At 46.2% G+C, this 23,717-nt stretch overlaps 1 long non-coding RNA gene across 1 annotated transcript in view; it reads left to right on the top strand.

Moving 5' to 3' along the window:
* The window catches only part of LOC138302009 (uncharacterized), a 249,737-nt gene that overhangs the window by 81,969 nt on the left and 144,051 nt on the right, over positions 1 to 23,717 (top strand). The gene's annotated exons all lie outside the window — the stretch shown is intronic.

Genomic DNA, 23,717 nt, shown 5'->3' with positions numbered 1-23,717 from the left:
CACAGAGGCACGATCGGAAGAGAAATGCAAAGCATTTCTCTTCCGATCACGTGGCGGAGGCCGGAGAGACTTCAAAGGGAAGGAAATGAATTTCCTTCCCTTTGAAGTCTCTCTGAGCGTTTTAGTAGCCTTCCGGCTGATAAAACGCCCACTAGACACCAGGGATTTTTTTTTATAAGAAATTGGCATGAGGGAGCGACCCCTTGGGCAAAGGTCGATCCCAGGAAGGGCATTTTTTTAAGGCCTTTTCTGCCCCCCAGGGGGCAAATTATATTTAGGCTATTTCTGCCCCCCTTGGGGGCAGATTGGCCTATTTTTATGAGGCCAATGTGCCCCCAAGGGGGACAGAAACCACTAGACACCAGGCAGTTTTTTTTTTTCTTCGTGAATTTCACGCAAGGGGACCGACCCCTTAGGCAAGGGTCGTTCCCCTGGGGGGTAAATTTATTTTAAGCCATTTCTGCCCCTCTGGGGGGCAGATCAGCCTATTTTAATTAGGCAGATCTGGCAGAAACCACTAGGCACCATGGATTTTTGTTGTTGTCGTTGTTTTACAGATGGGGAGCGACCCCTTAGGCAAGGGTGGCTCCCCTGGAGGGGCACACTGTATTTAGGACATTTCTGCCCCCTTTAGGGGCAGATCGGCCGATTTTAGGTCAATCTCTCCCCAAGGGCGGCAGAAACCACTAGGCACCGGGGGCAATTTTTTTTTGCGCCAATGTCACGCAAGGGGAGCGACCCTGTAGGAAAGGGTCGCTTCCCTGGGGGTTGGGGTGGCAAATTTATTTTAGGCCATTGTTCTTAGGCCGATCTGCCCCGGGGGGGCAGAAACCTCTAGGCGCCAGGGCTTATTTTTTTGAGTGTTTTCTGTTTTTGTTTGTTTTTTTAGTGATGGGGAGCGACCCATTAGGCAAGGGTCGCTCCCCTGGGGGGCAAATTGTATTTAGACCATTTCTGCCCCGCTTGGGGACAGATCGGCGGATTTTAGTTCAATCAGCCCGAAGGGGTTCAGAAACAACTAGACACCGGGATCTTTTTTTTTGCACCAATGTTACGTGAGGGGAGCGACCCCGTAGGCAAGGGTTGCTCCCCGGGGGAGTTGAGGGGCAAATTTATTTTAAGCCATTTCAGCTCGCACTATTGTTATTAGGCTGATCTGCCCCCGGGGGGCAGAAACCTCTAGGCGCCAGGGCTAATTTTTTTTGTGTGTTTTTTTTGGTTTGTTTGTTTTTTTAGAGATTGGGAGCGACCCATTAGGCAAGGGTCGCTCCCCTGGGGGGCAAATTTTAGTTAGACCATTTCTGCCCCCCTTGGGGGCAGATCAGCCGATTTTTGTTAGGCCAATCTGGGCACAAGGGATTGGTGTGTGTGTATGCGTGTGTTTTTTCTTAAGGGGGGGCAGCCCCTTGTGTAAGGGTCGGTCCCCATGGGGGAAGATTACTGTTGGCCATATCTGTCCCCCATTGGGGGCAGATGGGCTAATTTTTGGAAGGCCCATCTGCCCCCAAGGGGGGGCAGAAAGCCCACCAGAGGCCAGGGAAGTTTTTGTTTAAAAAATAAGAGGGTGGGGTATGGCCATACCCCCACCCCAAATAAATGGGGCCAAAGTTGTTCTGCCCACTAGTGGGCAGATGGGGCAATTATCCCTGATCCACACCCCTGGGGGACAGAAAGTCTACTAGTTGCCAGGGAAGTTTTTTAAAAAACAAAAAATATTGGGGTGGTGGCTACCAACCAGTATGGGCCTTGTTACGCTGCCACCTCAACTAAATGGGGTAACAGTCTTTCAGCTCTCCCCCGCACTCTAAAACATCTTATCCCACAGCAAGCAAGAAGACATTTGATTATTTTGTGTTTTAGTTTTACATTTGGGCCATGAGAACTTGGCTTACTCTCAAAATCGTCCCACTTGGAATTGTGAGGGCTGCATTTTATGGACTTTGGGACGCTGCCATGTAGAAAAATCTGGGTGATTCCAGGGTGGTGTGTTTCACATGCACCCGCACCATTTTTGTACCCACAATCCCCTGCAAACCTCCAACTTTGCTGGAAATCACACATTTTTCCCACGTTTTTGTGATGGAACCTTCCGGAATCTGCAGGAATCAACAAAATTCCTACCACCCAGCATTGTCTCATCTATACCAATAAAAATTCTGCTGCACTTGTCAGCTTAAATTTTTTTTTTGCAAACTGCCCTTTTGGACCCTCTTTATTCCCCCTCAATATCGACATGTTTTTGGCTCTTCCCTTTCACAAGCACTTGGCCCACCTACACAAATGAGGTATCATTTTTACCAGGAGACTGAGGGGAACATTGGGTGGTATGAAATGTGTCCCAGTGCGGTGATCCCACACAGAAATGTGGGATATTTTTTATTTTTTAGCTAAATTTGAGGTTTGCTGACGATTCTGGGTAAGAAAACATTGGGGGATCCACGCAAGTCACACCGCACTGGACTCCCTCGGGTGTCTAGTTTTCAGAAATGTCTGGGTTTGGCAGGTTTCCCTAGAAGGCTGCTGAGCCCAGGACCAAAAACGCAGGTGCCCCCCTCCAAAAACAGGTAGTTTTGTATTTGATAATTTTGATGTGTCCAGATAGTGTTTTGGGGCATTTCCTTTCGTGAGCGCTAGGCCTACCCACACAAGTGAGGTACCATTTTTATCGGGAGACTTGGGGGAATGCTAGGTGGAAGGAAATTTGTGGCTCCACTCAGATTCCAGAACTTTCTGTCACCGAAATGAGAGGAAAAAGTGTTTTTTGGCCAAATTTTGAGGTTTGCAAAGGATTCTGGGTAACAGAACATGGTCAGAGCCCCACAAGTCGCCCCATCTTGGATTCTCCTAGGTGTCTAGTTTTTAGAAATGAGCTGGTTTGCTAGGTTTCCCAAAGGTGCCGGCTGAGCTAGAGGCCAAAATCCACAGGTAGGCACTTTGTACAAAACACCTCTGTTTTCTGTGAAAAAATGTGATGTGTCCACGTTGTGTTTTGGGCCATTTCCTTTCGTGGGCGCTAGGCCTCCCCACACAAGTGAGGTACCATTTTTATCGGGAGCCGTGGGGGAACGCTGGGTGGAAGGAAATTTGTGGCTCCTCCCTCTCAGATTCCAGAACTTTCTATCACCGAAATGAGAGGAAAAAGTGTTTTTTTGGTCACATTTTGAGGTTTGCAAATGATGCTGGGTAACAGAACCTGGTCAGAGCCCCAAAAGTAACCCCATTTTGGATTCCCCTAGGTGTGTAGTTTTAAAAAATGTGCTGGTTTGCTAGGTTTCTCCAGGTGCCGGGTGAGCTAGAGGCCAAAATCGACAGGTAGGCACTTTGTAAAAAACACCTCTGTTTTCTGTGAAAAAAATGTGATGTGTCCACGTTGTCTATTGAGACATTTCCTTTCGTGGGCGCTATGCCTATCCACACAAGTGAGGTACCATTTTTATCGGGAGACTTGGGGGAACACTGGGTGGAAGGAAATTTGTGGCTCCTCTCAGATTCCAGAACTTTCTGTCACCGAAATGAGAGGAAAAAGTGTTTTTTTGGCCAGATTTTGAGGTTTGCAAAGGATTCTGGGTAACAGAACCTGGTCAGAGCCCCAAAAGTAACCCCATTTTGGATTCCCCTAGGTGTGTAGTTTTAACAAATGTACTGGTTTGCTAGGTTTCTCCAGGTGCCGGCTGAGCTAGAGGCCAAAATCGACAGGTAGGCACTTTGTAAAAAACACCACTGTTTTCTGTGAAAATATGTGATGTGTCCACGTTGTGTTTTGGGCCATTTCCTTTCATGGGCGCTAGGGCTACCCACACAAGTGAGGTACCATTTTTATCGGGAGACTTGGGGGAACACAGAATAGTAAAAGAAGTGTGAAAAAGGCGCCCATTTGAGAAATGCCATGTAATTCACATGCTAGTATGGGCACCCCGGAATTCAGAGATGTGCAAATAACCACTGCTTCTCAACACCCTATCTTGTGGTCATTTTGGAAAATACAAAGGTTTTCTTGATACCTATTTTTCACTTTTTATATTTCAGCAAATTAATTGCTGGATACCCAGTATAGAATAAAAACCCAAGGTGCAGCTCATTTATTGGCTGGGTACCTAGAGTTCTTGATGAACCTACAAGCCCTATATATCCCCTGCAACCAGAAGAGTGCAGCTGACGTAACGGTATATTGCTTTTAAAAATCTGACATCGCAGGAAAAAGTTACAGAGTAAAACGTGGAGAAAAATGGCTGTTTTTTTCACCACAATTTCATTATATTTTTATTTCAGCTGTTATTTTCTGTAGGAAACACTTGTAGGATCTACACAATGACCCCTTGCTGAATTCAGAATTTTGTCTACTTTTCAGAAATGTTTAGCTTTCTGGGATCCAGCATTGGTTTCTCACCCATTTGGTCACTAACTGGAAGGAGGCTGAAAGTACAAAAAATTGTAAAAATGGGGTATGTCCCAGTAAAATATCAAAATTTTATTGAAAAATTGGGTTTTCCAATTCAAGTCTGCCTGTTCCTGAAAGCTGGGAAGATGGTGATCTTGCCACCACAAACCCTTTGTTGATGCCATTTTCAGGGGAAAACTATGAGCTGCCTTCTGCAGCCCTTTTTTCCCATTTTTTTGAAAAAAACAAAATTTTCACTGTATTTTGGCAAATTTTTTGTTCTCCTTCAGGGGAACCCACAAAGTGTGGGTACCTCTAGAATCCCTAGGATGTTGGAAAAAAAGGATGCAAATTTGGCGTGGGTGGCTCATGTGAACAAAATGTTATGAGGGCCTAAGCGCGAACTGCCCCAAATAGCAAAAAAAAGGCTTGGCACAGGAGGGGGAAAGGCCTGGCAGCGAAGGGGTTAAACATTTTCCCTCTACCACCTCCCTGCCATGGGTCTCTTATGTCATTGGCACACATCAGCATTCATTTAGTAAGGATTATGTAATTATTCCCTGCACCTCCTGCCCGCTATAGGTGCACACCACAATTACGTTTTTAAGGATCATGTCATTTTCCCCTGCACCCCATCCGCCATAGGCACACGCAGGCATTCATTTTTTATGGATTATTCTATTTTTTCTTGTACCCCCTGCCTGCCATAGGTACACACCAAAATTCATTTTTTAAGGATTATTCCTTTTTCCCCTGCAACCCCCTGCCTACCATAGGCTTACACCAGCATTCATTTTTTAAGTATTATCCATTTTACCCTGCACCACCTCCCTGCCATAGGCGCACACCAGCATTCTTTTTTTAAGGATTATTATGTTTTCCCTGCAGCCACCTGTCTGCCACAGGTGTCTCTCCTTAGATGCACTTAAATCAGGCAGTTATACCTGTATGTTGGTATCCTGGCAGAAATATGATGTTATTATGTGGATTGGAATGGATACACTATTGTTGTTAATTATTCAGGATAACCTTACTTAATTATATTGTTTGTACTATAAATAATTCACAGGGCAAAAATGTCACATTTTACCAAACGTTTTTCTTGTTTGTTTGCTTTCAGGCGCACAAGACTTGGGATATCACCCACAGTACTGACAAATAGAAGGCTGTCACAAAGTGATGTGACCACACCATGTGAGTCCTCCTCAGCTTCAGCTTGTGTAGCTAGGTGCCAGCTGACAGACCTTAAAGATGGCCCCAAAGAATGGTGCTGGCAAGAAAGTGGCTAGTGAGGAGGAGAAGAAGAAGTAGATTACCACCACTGGCTTGCTTAATCACAGAACCACCCCAATCTAATCCCCAGCCCATGTCTTTCAGCTAGGCAGCCACTGCAATCATGGCGATGACCACTGAGTCTGAACTGGATTTGTCTCAGTCACAAATCATTGCTAGAAAGAGAGCATAGTACTAAAAGTATTAGTATTGTGGAAAGGGATGAGGATGAGCCAGTGATGGTCTATTTGGAAACTAGCTCAGTTGACACAGATATTAACCCCCCCCATTCAACCAGCTCAGAGGGATGTGGAACTGGTTCCACCATCATCAGCTTCCATATTTTAAGGCCTCCATTAAAACCTGCATCCACCACTATCTCAGTTGAAGTATGCACTGCAGAGAGGCAATCAACACACCCACCGACCTCCAATTCTTTAGCTGTTGACAGTTGGCCACTAAAGATTTTTTCCTCCCCAGTTTTGGACTTTTTTACGATTAACAAGCAGGAGGATAACATTGCAATATGCTCCATTTGCCACACTAGTGTTTGTAGAGGGAAGCCATGTTCACACTATGACACTGGAGGGCAAATGACCCATATGAAAAAAAATCATGCAATATGGTGGGAGGAGCACCTTAAAAAAATAGGTGGCGATGGTGAGGAGAGAGGAATCAGCTCTGGATACGGTGGGAGGTGAGGAAGAAGAGGGTGACAGCTTTACACAAAGCAGCCCTATTGTCAGCAGTACACCAGCACCACTTGCAGTAGTAACCTCCTAATGGGACAAGACTCAGATGGATTCACCACCACATACAGTGATTCCCCCAAGACACACATTGGTTCTACCACCTCTTGATTTTCTCGAAGTCGCCTGTATCAGTGGCACCACAAAAAAAAAAAACAATCCAGGCTACTATTACGGGCAGGTTTAGGCAGGAGGGGCCCTATGAACGCAACCACCCAATGGCACATTTTGTATAATGGGAAGATGGCTGAAATGTTAGTGCTGTACCTTCTCTATTTTTCTTTTGTGGAAGGAGTGGAATTTTGACAATTTATGAAAACCATCTGTCTGAAATGGAAGGTTTCCAGCTGGACTTATTTTGTCAGAGTTGCTATTCCAGCACTCCATCATGGGGTGCTGCAATTGGTTGAACAAGTTTGCCATCCGAGTGCTGTTAACACTATCCACCTAACGACAGACATGGACCTGTTGTCAAGCAGCAGATTACGTATATATCACTGCACACTGGATCTCTTCTATGGGGTTAGGAAACAGCTGTCTGTAGGGCTCAGTGTTGAGGAAACTTTTAAGTGATTGTGGCAGCATGCAACAGTAATGATATTCACCATGGAGAAATCCCATACAACTGCAAACATCTTGGAAGACTTTAACAAGGTGTTTGAATGACTGTGACCCAGATGTCTCAGAATTTGATTTTTTGCCACAGACAATTGTAATCAAGTCCATGGCAGATGGTGGATATTTCAGGGTCCTGTGTTTGGCACATTGCATCAACCTGATTGTCCAGGACTTTCTAAAAAAAGAAGACATAGGTGGTCATTCCGACCTAGGCGGGCGGCGGTTGCCGCCCGTCCGTCGGAATCCGCCTGAATACCGCCCCGCGGTCAATTGACCGCGAGGGGTATTCTGACTTTCCCGCTGGGCCGGCGGGCGATCTGATTCAGATCGCCCGCCGGCCCAGCGGGAAAGCGCCTTCCACAAGGAAGCCGGCTCGGAATCGAGCCGGCGGAGTGGAAGGCGTGCGACGGGTGCAGCAGCACCCGTCGCGCTTTTCAGTGTCTGCATCGCAGACACTGAAAAGCCTAGTTGGGCCCTGTTAGGGGGCCCCTGCCGTGCCCATGCCATTGGCATGGGCACGGCAGGGGCCCCCAGGGGCCCCGCGACCCCCCCCTACCGCCATCCTGTTCATGGCGGCTTTCCCGCCATGAACAGGATGGCGGTAGGGGGGGTCAGAATCCCCTCGGCGGCGCAGCGAGCTGCGCCGCCTTGGAGGATTCTAAGGGTCAGTGGAAAACCGGCGGGAGACCGCCGGTTTTCCCGTTCTGACCGCGGCCAAAGCGCTGCGGTCAGAATGACCAAGGGAGCACCGCCGGCCTGTCGGCGGTGCTCCCGCCCCCGTTGGCCCTGGCGGTAGGGAACCGCCAGGGTCAGAATGAGGGCCATAGTCAGCCACATACTGACCACCTGCTGAAGAATCTGCACTAATTACAGCCATTCTTTCAAAACTTGGAAGCAGTTGAAAATCATTCAGCATGCTAATAGAGTAACAGTGAAAGCCGTCCTACCGAAGGTGCCAGCATGTTGGAACGCTACCTACTACATGTTGCAACTTCTGTTTAAGCAGTTTAGACCAATCACTGATTGTGTCCCTCAAAGAGGAAGGGATGCAACTGGGAAATAATTGACCATGGAGATGGACAAATGGAGCCTAGTCAAATGCCTGACACAAAGGCTACTTCCTTTTGAGGGTTTTACATGGGAAGTCGGCAAAGAGGACTGTACAATGAGCCAAGCTACCTTGTTGCTGCATTTGCTACAGGACCAGTTAAAAATAGTGCTGCAGAGGATTGCCGGTGTGAACAAAGAGTTGATTGAGAGCTTGATCCTTCTCTTGGCTGTTATTCCAAGGCTGCAAAGAGAGATTGTGTCCTCCAAAGAATACATTAGTGCCACAATACTTGATCCACAGTACAAAAAAATACTGGCCACTTTCATTCTTTTTTCGAGAGGGGATGTTTCACTTTAGAAGATGTGGATTGTTGAACAAGCAAGAGACCTAGTAGAAGAAAGCCTGGAAGTTAGGGACCCAGGCGGACGTTCTGGCATGCAGCCTTCAGCCTCCAGGGAGGACAGTGCTGTTTTCTCACAGCTTCCAATACTAGCAATGCTAGCAACAGCACGAGCAACATCACCAGCAACAACACCAGCAATAGGTGAATTGTATCCAACCTCTGCAATGGGTTAGTTTCAAGTGGCAGGGCTTAAGTGAAGTGCAGAAGTACAGAGGTCAAGCAGGTGCCAGCACGAATGACCAGTTAGTGGATGGTCGAAGACTAGCTGGATGACGCAAAAAAGATGTGCCTGGATCAAAATCCACTGGTCTATTGATAGATGTGGCAATGGCCAGAGCTCAGCAGACTTTCAATAAAGTGTCTGGATTGTCTGGGATTCAGCCTGTTTGGTGAGCGTGTGTTTAGTGCAGTTGGTGCAGTTGTCACAGTCAGAAGGAACAGTCTCGCTCCTCAAAACATGGATAGATTGACCGTGGTTAAAATGAACCAACAGTTCAGATATGCGATTACACTTTTCCTGAAACAGGAGGAGGATGACGGTGATTGGTCAGGCTGAGGTGTGTTAGCTGACCAATGTCTGAGTTGAACCCTCTGAGTTTGAGGATAAACTCTACTTCCCTGACTGAGCAGACCACTATAAAAGTTTCACTATATCATCAAACTGTTTTTTAAAACAAAAAAATGGATGTAGTTAGAGGAACATGATTAGATATTTTGTGTCTGACTTATTCAGCCCCACCATTTATTCACATGTATGGCTAGATTGAAGTTGGACCACCTTCTCATTCCCCTAAAGGACATGAAGACAATGTCTGCCTCCGTCCCAAGCCTACCCTTCTTTTTCTTTTACCTATCTGTGCAGTCCCAGTAAAAACATTAATTTACAGGACTGCAGAGTGTTGCTTCCATGGGAAAGACTAAAGAGGCTATACAAAATGACAATTGTGAACCACAGTGCTTGCATTGGAACAGGTAACTATTGCACCAATGAATGCTTATATTATATTGAGTGAGTGAGAATGATGGTGATTCATGTGGCGGCAGACAGTGAGGGTGTTGAACTAATTTGTAAACTTGATTGTGATGATTTGCAATGTTTGGAGGCTTATGGGTGTTTTTTCCTGATGATGATGAGCCATTTCACACTTAACTAGATTTACTTGGATAGTCCACTCCTTGCTGTACTTATTTCTCATCTTCAGAGACAGTACCAGTCAGTTGTGTTAATGAGTACAAATCTACACAAAAAGCTCAAATTCTTTGCTCTTCTTATTCATCAGCAGCAATGCACTACAGGTCTATCTCTCTTAATCCCAATTGGGTCAGTAGTCATACTGATTTGTCAGGCCTCACAGCGGGACTACCTTAACAGCCAGAAGAAGGAAGTTACCTACTTCAAAGGGAAACCCACATGATGATAATGACTCAAAGCGGCCTACTCAGCCCTGTGGACTGAAGAGAGGTGTAATTGGGAAATGTTGAGTGGTGCTAGTGTGCTAGCTCAATTATCAGACTCCTCTATTATGTGGTTGAGGTCAAGGGGGATATACCTGAAGATAGACATGATTTGTCACATGATGGATTTATGACAGTTGTGAGATTAATCATCCAGGTACATGCAGCTACTTGTCTGGGACTGGTTGTCAAATTGCTCTCACTTCTTAGTTAATGAGTGATCATGACTGTAGCAGTCTATGCTCTTGCTCCACCTCTGCCATGAAGCTTACCTTCTATCATTCTCCTTGACTCTTTAATATCATTACTGTTTAGTGATCCAAAAGCCTTTTCTTCTTCTGCATGAAAGGGGTAAGTTCCATAACACCCTTGCTTACCTTACTTGATCAGTTAAGCCAAGCACCCAAGACAGATATTCTGTGAAGAATGCTGATGCACTGCGGAGTTTGTATTTATATACAGTATCATTTTTCTTTTAACAATCATAATTTTTAGAAATGTGTGGGTTCACTCCTCCATAATTTGTATTTTTCAAACCTAGATGACAGAACATTTAGATATTAGTTGGGTCTCTTTGGTTAAAGGACTGTTTGCAATGCATTTCACCGAACTGTATCATTCCTTCATTTCCTTACACAATAGATTTGATAATGATGATGATGGTGTGCTGCTCATTGCCATGATGAATATTGTTGTGTAGTGTTTGTCTTTGTCACACCTTTCCCCAACTCCTCGTTTCCATCAACTCAGCAAACCCCAACCCTCTTCCTCCAGGTTGTGAGATATATTGATGTGTGACTAATAAATTTATACCATAACTGGATGACACACTTGGTAGGGCGGATATGGTGAAAGTGACTCTCTGTGGAAACTTTTTACCTGAGCAATAACCCATGCCAGCCCCGCTTACCCATCCAGGCATCAAAGGAACATATATCATCATTCAATTCATCATCATACAGCAGTATCAGAATAATATCTGTTCAAGTGTTCCATGATAGGTAGTTGTATTAGCGTCCACTATCTTTACTGATTCACAAAGTTAAAGTTGCACTTTTGCTGTAAGTTTACTCTTGTAGTTTAACTGAACTGTCAGATATCTACCATTACAAGTAGTAACCTTATGAGTAGTGACTAACTAGTAGCAGTAACTACTTTTAAAGTAAGCAAAATGGATTACTTACTACTCTCAAAGTTAGTACCTGTAAAGGTACTGATGGAAAAGTTACAAGTCATAAACTTACACTGCACGAGTCAGGAAACTAACACTAAGTTATGATAATATATAACCCATTAACTCTTTGTTTTCTTTCAGTCTAGTTGCCTGTGGTGTATAATAATTCTTCTGAATAATCCTACAGTTAGAGTCCACCTAGGTTGGGGTGAGTCCTCACTTGTGATGACTTCCCTGTTAGTGCTAGCCTGCTACTACTACCATCACCATTAAGAAGGTACTTTGGAAAACCCTGCAAAAATGTTTTGAAAGATTGAGAGAGGTAGCAGCCATCACTTCATCTATTCAGGTAAGAGAACCAAGAAGTGAAGTGAACTAGCTTAATTAGTACCTTCTACTGAAGATTAGGATTTTTTATGTATAGTGATGGCAACAGGCGTAGACAGAACGTAGTAGGGCATGGGCATAACTATCTGGTATACTTTGGTGAGTTGCTGGGTGCTGCAATAGTGACAAAAGTTATCTTCATCAAGCAATAATAGAGGCTTAGTCTTTGTTGTTCCCACTCTGAGAGAGGGGTATTCTTTGTGTAGAAATAAAGTAAGTAGCCTAGGAAATAAATATATGGCAAGAGACTTCAGAATCACTTCAGGGACTTCAGATAGTGAAAGTCTAGGGGGAAAAGTTGATGCACAGCAGCCTTTTGTCAATAAAAAAAACAGAAGGCTATTCTAAGTACAAAGACAAAATACAGATTGCGAGTGATATGCAAGAAACAAACTACCCACCGCTCTCCCCAAACAAATAGCACCAATGTCCCATCAATGTCCAAAGTCCAAACATTTCCCCAACTTCATTCCCAATTCCCATCCTCTCCACCCACAACAAAACTCCCTCCCGCCAAAAATAGTCAATTAAAAAAAGTTCTTTCTAAAGGGAATCTAGGTGGGTGTGAAGGCATGCCAATTCTTGAGCCAGGTTCTGCTGGCCCACACAAATCAGTGACAGCTCACAAAAGGAGTGGTGTTGGAGGAGGTCTATTGTTGATGATGAAGTCTGGGTTATTCCACTGGGTGGCAGCAGTGGTCAATCCTGGCCACTGCTGGTGCTGGCAATGGTACAGCCGGGATAAAGACAGCAGGCCAAGCAGGCTGGAGGGATCGTAGTACATACCTCTTCCATCTCCTCCTCCAAAGCCACCAGTAGTGATTTTCTGCCACAATGTCCTCCATCATGTGGTGCCACAGCTGAGTGGCTATTTCCTGCCAGGATGGAGGAGGAACAGCAGCAGGAGTAGCTATTTCAAGAAAGAAAAAAATGAAAAGCACAAATTGTAATGCTCAGTGCAAACACTTGTTTATAGTGGCACAGTAGCAGAACATTTCGGTTCCCCATTGGCCATTGACATTTTTGATGTCATTAGTCACAGGGCCCCGTTTTCCCCACACATGCATCACACAATAGCACTGACTGCAAGGAATTAAGCCAGAATAGCACCTTACATTTAAAGGATTTCATAGTGAAACTAAACAGACACTTTGGCCCGCATTATGACATTGGCGATGAATCCCGCTTACCGCCACACTGACGGCGCGGATATCCGTTCACCATATTATGACACACACACACACCAATCTGACAGAATTTAGCCACATGCACAAATCTGCCAGACCAAAGGTCAGTGTTAAACTGGCGGACCCAAAACCCATACCGTTATGCCAACAAAACAACGTCCATCACATTATGACCCATGAATCATCACGGCGGACATTCAACCAAGGTAAACCATTGGCGGCACATACCACTGGGCTCAGAATGGACACCCACATACAAAACAACACTACATTGGCCAATATGAAAAACACACACCTGACACTCATACACACACCACACCTACACATCCACACCAATATAAAACACACAACCACAATACCCACAACCCTTTACAAACAACAATTACTGCCAGGAGATTGACACGAGCAGCACAGACACAACTAGACACACAAACCACATAGACCTATACATTCTTCATACACCCCACATCACACACCCCACCACAGTACCCAACACACCCTCACCAACACAGATCACACAACACCCATGGCACCGCAAAGGCACCCCCGTTTCACTGAGGAGGAGTTAAGGGTCAAATGTCATACACTGGAAGCATTATACATCATTTACATCCCCACAGGTACCCCAGCCAATGTCAGTGGAGAGGAAGTGCCACCACTATCCAGTCCCCCAACAGAAGATGCCCCCAGTGATGACAGTAACTCTGGACTTCAGGATCTGGAGGACCTACCTGGCCCATTAGGGACCACTGGACAGTCAGTCACCCAAGCCCACTCACAGACCACCACAGAGCCTCCCCATCAGGAACCAACACCACAGCACCCACCCAGCATACCCACACCTCTGTCCCAGGACACGTCAATCAGCAATGTGTCCACCTGTACAGGGATCCCCGTCCACACCTCGCCCACAAGACAATCAGGGACCTGGGGTCAGTGGCAGTGGGCACACTGTTCAGGGCACAGAAGCAGAGGCCAACAGGGACACTGGGAGGACTGCTGTGCGCTAGGAGGAGGACAGGAGCAGTGAACTGACTCTCCAGTAGGCACTCTCCGAGATCCTGGGAGCCTACCAACATTCCTAGGACATGATGGCCAGATCCTTACCAATGTGCAGGAGTACAGGCGGCTGCAGGAGGTACAGTATCAGGGAGGATTGGAGTCCTAATCTCCATAGCAGGGGTGATGGCAGACATGGCCAACATCTTGAGGGAAGCAACAGTACACCAGCGGGCCCCTACCACTAGCCAGTCAGCTGAACAGCCCTCCACTTCCGCTGCTGCTAGTGGCCCAGAGGCCCTGCCACAGGACCCACAGGCCACCAGCATCCCTCCCCCTGCAGAATGTGAACCACCACGCAAACGTTTCCTGCAAACCAGACAGAAGCCAGAAACACTTTCCAAGACCACTGCCAGGAAATGAGACTCTACTGATTGTCCCCCTTGTTTCCCAATCAGTCACCTTGTCCACATTGAACTGCCATTGCTCCCCTCCCTATGTCCCCTTGGACACTGCACCTGTGCTACAAACAGACTGAAACAATAGCCTAGACTTTTCTCCATCATCACCCCATCCCATTGCACTTCCTCTCAATATCTTAGCACTACAATAAACACCCTCGGACAAACTTCGACTACTAGTATTTCATGTATTGCAAATTTGTATTTATTTGAACAGCTACATCCATTGCAAATTAACTGTACATAGTGAGAGCACAGAATTAATGACTTGTTCCAGGCTGTTGTGATCACATCACAACATTGTTGTCAGATCACCAACATCTGTAAAACAAAATGATAATCCATAGGTGACAGTAAGTAAGGGAAACAATTGGGTAATGCCAGCATGCTAATGCCAGCATGCTAATGAACACACCAATAGTCATAGAAATGTGAAGTTGCACTGTCTCACCTGTGTGGCTTTGGAAGTACTGATGGATCACTAATGTTCTGTTGTCCACATCCTCATCCTCTACCTCTTCATTCTCACTTTCCTCAGGGTCCACTGCTGCCACAGGGGCATCGCCAGTGTCCTCCTCCTCCAGAAAAGGTACATGACATTTGAGGCCAGGTTGTGCAACATGCAGCATGCCACTACTATCTGGCAGACCTTCTCGGGTGAGTACCACAGGGATCCACCTGTCAGATGGAGGCACCTGAACCTGGCCTTCAGGAGGCCAAAGGTTCTCTCAATTATCCTTCTGGTTCGCCCATGTGCCTCATTATAAAGTTCTTCAGCCCCTGTCCTTGCATTCCTCACAGGGATCAGCAGCTACAATAGGTTTGGGTAGCCAGAGTCACCTGCAAGTATTGAGGGACAACATTTAGATACACACTATCCTATTTGGCTAACAGCATAGGCATACACCAACATACACTGGGTGGGGACCAAGGCTCACCTATAAGCCACACCCTGTGCCTCTGCAGTTGGCCCATCACATTTGGGATGCTGCTATTCCTGAGGACAAAGGCATCATGCACTGACCCTGGATATCTAGCATTGACGTGGGAGATGTATTGGTCCGCCAGGCACACCATCTGCACATTCATGGAGTGGAAACTCTTAAGATTACTGTACACCTGTTCATTCTGCCGAGGTGGGACAAACACAATATATGTATCGTCAATCACCCCAATAATATTGGGGATGTGTCCCACTGCAAAAAATCGGGCCTTCACAATGGCCAAAATCATTCACCTGGGAGAAAGCTATGTAACTGCACATATGTTTTACCAGGGCGGACCAGACTCTTGCCAGCATGATTGAGAACATTGGTTGTGACATTCCTGCTGCCAAGCGCACTGTCGCTTGGAAAGAACCAGTTGCCAGGAAATGGAGCACTGATAGAACCTGCACAAGAGGAGGGATCCCAGTGGGATGACCGATAGCTGATATCAGGTCAGGCTCCAACTGGGCACACAGCTCTGAAATTGTGGCCCTGTCCAGTCTATAGGTGAGTATAATGTGCCTGTCCTCCAATGTAGCTAAGTCCACCAGCGGTCTGTACATGGGGGCATGTCTCCATCTCCTATTCTAAGGGACACAAGAGTGCGTAGGCTGTCACAATTTGAACAACTATAACACAACAGCAGCCCACATCATGTTTAGGACAGTGGAATTTAAAAATATGTGCCTATTTATCCTGTGACGCAGAAATTATCGATAGGCCTGTCCCCCCCCCCCTGAAATGGCAGCCGCCTGTCCTATGTGGAGGGACAGGTGGAAGTGAGGTAATTCCACTGACGTTGTGCGACATATGGCAGTAGGTGGTCGTGAACCACCGTGCAATTCCTCATTGGATAATATTAGGCCCTATGGGGTACAGTGGCCAATGGGGATCTACGTCAGCGGTGATGGAATACACCGTCGAGGACATAACCGTCATTTCCTATCTCAATCATCACTTGTTTCCTGACCTTCCACAGGAGAAGACCTACACTGCATGTGCTGCTGTGACCTGTGTCTGGAACCTACCATGGCCTGTGTACCCCAGTACGGACTGCTGCATGGGCCTCCAGACCAACAGGTGAGTACACTGTGGGCACAATGCATGTGGCATGAATGCATGGAGATGCGTGTGAAGGCATTGTGTAAGGGTGGGTGGGGGGTGGGGTGATTGTCTGTTTGGCAGTGTACATGTTGTGAGCTGGCCTATGTGTGTTGCAATGGTAATGGCATCGGGTATGGTGGGCCATGTGTGTGACAGACTGGAATGTTTGTTTAATGGACTTCTTCTGTATGTATTACCTCTGCAGGTCAGCGCCCATCGAACAAAGGGATTATGGTGTGCAATCACCAAGGATGTGTGGACCCTGGGGTCTATGGCAGGTGGAGCATCCACTGTCACAAAGGGTGGGAGGACCTGAGACGATGGGCACGGAAGACTGTGGAGGCTGGGGATGCCCTCCCAACAAGGAAGTGACCCTGACCCCCCCCCCGATAGCCCGCATACTGGCGGTGGCGTACCCTGAGCTGAATGGGCGCCTGAGGGAATCACAGCAGCCACAAGGGGGTGAGTACAGTGATATAATTACAACCTATGGCTGGTGGGGTGGTTTCCGGGTGGTGGTTGTGTGTTAGTGGGTGCCCCTAAGGCCAGGCCAGACATAGCAGCGTAGGTCCTCTGAAGGGTAATGGTTGCATGGCAAATATAGGTAACCTAGCTTAGTATTCACTTCTAGGCAGGGCTGCGTGGGTCCCAGGTGTGCTGCCCTTTGGCGGCGTGTGCTCCTCCTCATGCCTTGGAGACTAGCCATTTCACTGGTAGTGTAATGCATATTGCGTAGGCCTGTTCCCTGTGTGTGAGGGTGCTGTGTACGCCAACTGTGGTGTTGGTGCAGTCCCTGACCCAGTGTATCCTTTGTCTCTCTCCCCCCCATTTCTTGCTTCGTCATCCTGTCCTTGTGTGCATTAGCATCATCTGGTGGAGGAGCAGAGGCACCGGTGACAGAGGGAGCTGCATCCCACAGGACCCTGGAGGCAGAGTCCACCGATGCTGAGGGAACAAGTGGGAGAGAGGGCGAGGGGAGCACCACGGCGGATACTGTAGGGGACAACACAGACTCTGATACCTCCTCCAATGGTAGCTCCCTGGTGGTGGTGGACACCTCTGTGACCACCCCGGCTGCAGGTACAGCTGCCACCCCAATACCAGCACTGCACTTCCATTAGCCCCTCAGCGAGTTGCCTGTGCCCGCTCACCCAGGAGGGTGGGCATCTCCTTCGCCGCAGGCACCTCAGGCCCTGCTCCAGTGAGCCCTGCTGGCCTGAGTGAGGAGGCTATTGTCCTCCTGAGATCCATCTCTGTAGGGCAGTCAACCATTGTGAATGCCATCCAGGGACTGGCAACCCAGATGCAGCAATGCAATGCATACCTGGAGGGCATTCACAGTGGTTTGGCAGCCCAATAGAGGTCGATTCAGGCTCTGGCCTCCTCTCTGATGGCAGCCATTGTCCCTGTTTCTAACGTCCCCCCTGCAACTACCACTTCCCAGTCCCATTCTCCTGAACCCCAACCCATCCTGAGCACACAGACGAGCATGCACACAAGGCAACACACAACAATGGCACAGGCAAACACAAGCACCACACTTCATTCCACAGGCACTCACACAAACAACATACCTTTGCAGACATGACAACATCCACAGCCTTTACTATCTCCTCCTTCTCCTCCACCTGCCTCCCATTTACGTCCACATCACACCTGCATGCACTACATCTACATCCACTATCAGCAACACCACACCAAGCAGGACACACACCTCACTGGCAGACACCTCCACAACATCCATGCACGCGTCCCCTGTGTCTTCTCCTACTGTGTCTGTCCCCCCTCCTAAAGGACACAAAAGCAAACACTCAGATACCCAACAGCCATCCACCTCACATCAGCATACAGCCCATGCACCTGCACCGAAATCCAGCATACACCTCCAACAACCACTCCATCATCCTCCACTCCCATTACTCCTCCCTCCTCCCACCCCAACATTCCCCCCAAAATTTCCCTTTCCCAAATAGACCTCTTCCCTCCCCCTCCTCCCCCGTCCTGCATGTATGGGCAGGGTACCAAGGACACAGCCCAGCACCTCAGCTAAACAGTGCACGGGGACAGTGGTAGCACCACCTACTCGTGGTGGTAAGGATACCAGACCTACAACACTGAAGGGGAAGGAGCCAGCACCACCAGGGATGAAAGGGAAGAGTTCTGCACCAGCTGTGAGCAAGGGGAAGGAGCCTATGCCAGCTGTGAGGAAGGGGAAGGAGCCTACAACAGCTGTGAAGAAGGGGAAGGAGCCCGCACCAGCTGTGAAGAAGGGAAAGGAGCCTGCACCAGCTGTGAGGAAGGGGAAGGAGCCTGCACCACCAGGCAGAGAGGGGAAGAGCCCATCCACTCCTGCCAGGAACGGTAAGGGATCCCCAACCCATGAACAGGAGGAGACGAGGCACTCTACGCCAGCAGAAGCTGTCAGGCTAACATCACCACCACCATCAGCTGTCACGGTGCCCGCACCGCCAGTTGTGGATGTGGAGCCACCAGGGAGTGCAGGGGCTGCATAGATATAGGCAAGTAAAAAATGCTTTTTTATAGAAACATAATCCTACCTTTAGCTACCTAGTGGGCAACCACCTCTAGTAATATATATATATAAGTATAATATATATATATATATATATATATATATATATATATATATATATATATATATATACATATATATATATATATATATATATATATATATATATATATATATATATATATATATATATATATATATATATATATTTATGTATATATACAATCATGTGGCATCTGATATTGACCAGAATGTATACTCTCGAGTCTTTAAGGAGATCTTATTACAGGAGATCTGAGTTGAACTCCATTTGTTCTGAGAGTCACATTCCAGACAAATGGACAACATCAATTCCTCCATCACTTCCTTGGGTGCAGCCATATTGTCTGTGTTGGCCCAACGACCCACCCAGACCACTGTTGTTGTGTCTTTCAGTGAGTCTTCCCTCTTTGTTTTCCCTTCTACTCCTCATGTTTGCCGCTGTTGTGGGGTATCTGGTTCTGCATCAGCCAGCCAAAGTGAGTCCACAGGTGTAGAGGATCTCAACATTGCAGAGAAGGAGGACAGTGAGGATGGCCAGTGACTGGACAATGTCTGAGCCGTTGACATTTCTTTAACCCTTGTAAAGACTGGTTCCTCAGACGCTTACTGACATGTTTTTTTTTTTTTGCCAAACCCATTCCAAATTCCATTGTCCATTCTGCCAGAAGATTTGATTTGATTTCAGTTTCTTTCTCCCTTTCCAATGAACAGTTGTTTTTATTTAATTTATTTCCTACAGTAAATATATATTTCTTAATCACCATCTCTGCCTGGTGTTTTCCAATGTTTATGCTGGATTCAAAGTATGGAAGTCAACATTGGTAGGTGTTTAGCTATGCTTTCAACTTGATACCTTGATACGCAGATGATCATACAAATCTCCATGTCTTACTCACACACATTTTATCTTCTCATACATGGCCGACAGAGTAACAAATTGAGCATTATCAACTATTACTCAAATCAGTATTGAATTGTGAACATATCTCTCTATTTAAAATGTTGGGAGTATTTATATTTTGCATTGACCTTTGCAATTGTGGTGGTGCATTTACTGTGTTGGTGCTGATGTATGAGTGGGTGTGGTGCATCTGTCTGTACAGTTGGTGGATGTGCCTGTACAGTGGGTGAGGGTGCCTGTAGCTCCAGACACAGTTGTGTATGGTATTGAGATGCCCCATGATGTCAGCTGCTGCACCTGGCTCCTTGATTGTGTGTCGAAAGACGCAGTCTTCAATCCAGCAGTTTCACATGGTAGTGACACCGTAATTAATGTTCGGCATGAAATATATGTGAACATGCAAATTTAAAACATACATCACATATTATGTTGGGAACATATCACAAATCAACATCAGATGCTTCAAAAATACCAATATCTGCTAATATCCTTTCACAAGGATTTGGTTATTGTGCACTATTTGGGAATCAATAGTTTACAACACTATATGGCACACCTACCTGATTGATGGGTGGTAGTGAATCTGACTCCTGCAGGCAGAATGTCTCCCAAATCACTGGATGGGGAGCTTTGGATAACTGAAGAAGTCCTGAAAGCAACTGTAATGTACCATATATATGCAAGTAAAAAGGCTGCTGCAAATCATTTTACATTCATGTCATAGGTATATGCTTTCAACATAGGTGTGACTAATCCTCTTTCGATCAGCCAATGTAAGTAATTTGTTATATATGGCACAATATAGCATCATGATTTTGTTAACCAAAATGTTATGAAGTAGTATACTCTTATGCGCCATATCTGAGTAAATGGAGATAATGGAGAAAAGAGACAACATGGATATTAGACATGCACATAATACTTCTGACGTATCATCTAATATTTAAGATTATGAAGCTTTAATAAAGTAATTTTTAAGTGTACTTACCATAGTCTACCATCCACCTAGTGTGTGGCACCTGATCATATGTCATACCCATACGTGGAGCAGAGATCACTGTATGATGTGTTTTTGTGTCCAAAATCATAGTGCCTAAAATGATAACATTGCCTTTAGTTTACATACTAGTTGACAAATGTAATAAACAACATATCTTCATTCAGTTCACATGTTTGAGACTATTGATGGATCCTATGTAAAATATCTCTGGGTTGTGTGATCACAATCTAATAAATGGGACCTGCTTCTGGCCATATTTATGTACCACTTTGTACTGGTGGTATGGGTTGATGTGTCCCATGACGTTGCCTCCCTGCAGATGCATGGACTTCTGCTCCAATGGAGCAATCTACTCTGACTTTATGTGGATGTTAGATTTGGCATCCTAGGTGTCGTCTCCCTTAACTTTTTCCCTCTGTTTCCCAGGTTTTTGATGTATGCTGGACTGTGTTTTTGCTGTTTTTGTTACTCTAAACATTTTATCACTGCTATCCAGTGCTAAAGTGCAAGTGTGCCAATGTCAAATATATGTGTAATTGACTTTCCATGATTGTCATATTTGATTTACTATTAAGTCCCTAGTACAGTGCACTAGAGGTGCCATGGGCCTGAAAATCAAATACTACTAGTGGGCCTACAGTACTGGTTGTGCCACCCACATTAGTATCCCTGTAAACATGGCTCAGACCTGCCACTGCAGTGTCTGTGTGTGCAGTTTTAAACTACCAATTCGACTTGGCAAGTGTACCCACTTGCCAGGCCCAAGCCTTCCCTTTTCATACATGTAAGGCACCCCTAAGGTAGTCCCTAGGTAGCCCCATGGGTAGGGTGCAGTGTGTGTTAAAGGCGGGACATGTACTTATGTGTTTTACATGTCCTAACAGTGAAATACTGCCAAATTAAGTTTTCACTGTTGCAAGGCCTAGCTCTCTCATAGGTTAACATGGGGGCTGCCTTTAAATATTAATAAAGTGCAAATTCCCTCAGGGAGCAGATAGAAATGTGGAGTTTAGGGTCTCTGCGCTCACAATTTAAAAATACATCTTTTAGTCAAGTTGGTTTTTAGATTGTGTGTTTGAAAATGCCACTTTCAGAAAGTAGGCATTTTTTTACTTAAACTATTCTGTGACTCTGCCTGTTTGTGGATTCCCTGTCTGGGTCACTTTGACAGTTGGGCTGTTTGAACCTCTCTCTAGACAGTGATACAAAGGGAGCTGGGGTGTAGCCTGCATATCCTGACGATCCATCTGTGCTAAGAGGCAGGGGAGGAGTGGTCGCTCACACCTAAAAGGGCTGTGCATGCCCTCACACAATGCAGTCTCCGACCCCCTGGTGTGTGTCTAGGGCCTGGCTTGGGCAAGGCAGGAAATCACAAACAAGAGAGTCTTTTCCTTGAAGTAGGTCTACTTCAAAGGCAGAAAGGGGTGTAAGAAAAGCACCCAAAACCCCTGAAGATCAAATCACTTCGGGAATCAAGAGGACCCTCTAGCCAAGGCGAAGAGCTTAAGAGCTGAGGAGGAGTGCTGCCCTGCCTCTGACTGTGCTTTGTGGAGCTATCCTGCAGTTGCTGCTTCTGCCTGTGAAAGGGGACAATGACTGGACTTTGTGGTATTTTCCAACTTGAGAAGAATCTCCAAGGGCTTGGACTGAGCTTGCCCCCAGTTCTGAAGTTTCAGGGCCATCAAAGGTAACCCCTACCAGCACCTGGACTCTCTGCTCAGACTCCTGCCCTGACAAGTGGTGCCCTATTTAGTCCCTGGGCCCTTGAAAGGAGAAGCTGGTGAAAATCCAAGAAAACCAACTTTGGACGACTCCGGACCTATGCTGCTTCCGAATCCCATGATGCTGCCTGCAACTAACTGTGTTGTCCTTGCTGGAGTGCGACAACCCTCGCAGGCCCAACACCCCTGCAGCCCCGCTGAAGTCCGTGACTCTGTGAAAGTCATTGCATCCACATTGTGACTGACGCCGCCCGAAGAGAGCGGATTTAACGCTTCGCACTGGCACCGCCTCAGCTCCACCGCTCCGCAGCAAGGACCCACTGCCTCTTCGTGATGCCTCAGCTCCTTCGCCCCACAGCACCGGAACCTATGCCACCTCGGATCCAGCAACGCCGCAATCCACACTTTACTAAGGTACTGTACCTGGGGGTATGCGTGACTCCATGCCCGGCACTGTTGCCGTTGGATTGTTGGGAAGGACTCCGTCATGATGCCGTGTTAACACCTCATCGAAACATTTTGAGTTTCTAATGGCTATTTTTAAGTTTCATCTTTACAAATTCATAACTTGACTTGTGTATGTTGGACTTTTGTAGTTTGGGTCTTGTTTTGTTTAGATAAATATTGGCTATTATTCCAAACCTGTGTTGAATCATTTTGTGGTGGTTTTACTGAATCACTGTGTGTTTTGTTACAAATACTTTACACCTAGTCTCTGAAGTTAAGCCTACCTGGTCGTGTCAAGCTACCAAGGAGGTGAGTGGGGGTTAACTGAGTGTGATTCTCCTTTACCCTGGCTAGAGTGAGGGTCTTTGCTTGAACAGGGGGTAACCTAACTGCCAACCGAAGACCCCATTTCTAACAGTGGAAATAAAAAGAAGTCAACAGATAATACCAAGACATGATAATTTTGAACAACCATTTACATATTTACTCAATTGCCGTTGCAAGACAACTGTGATGATTAATAATTCAGGCACATTTTCTAGTGCCTTTTACCAGTGTAAAACAAAATCAGCAGCAGTGGTGGGCCACTGTTTGTGAATAAGAAATTAGACGTTAATATTTGTATCACAAAGGATTTTGGGAATTGTAGTGCAATAGAGAAAATGAGACACATGAGCATCTACTTACCATGAATATTTGCACAAACCTGAAGTGAGTTCCATAGTCACATTTGCAGTGTATCAGATACATTTATCATTTTAAGACATTGTTTAAAAACACAAAGTCCATCAAGGTGGACGGAACCATATTTGTTGAGCACAAACAGTTTGTAGTCCAATGAACAAAATA

The sequence above is a fragment of the Pleurodeles waltl genome, chromosome 6 (assembly GCF_031143425.1).
Source record: "Pleurodeles waltl isolate 20211129_DDA chromosome 6, aPleWal1.hap1.20221129, whole genome shotgun sequence".
Classification (NCBI taxonomy): Eukaryota; Metazoa; Chordata; class Amphibia; order Caudata; family Salamandridae; genus Pleurodeles; species Pleurodeles waltl.
The sequence above is the reverse complement of the archived record's forward strand: the minus strand, read 5'-3'. Positions and strand labels throughout refer to the sequence as shown.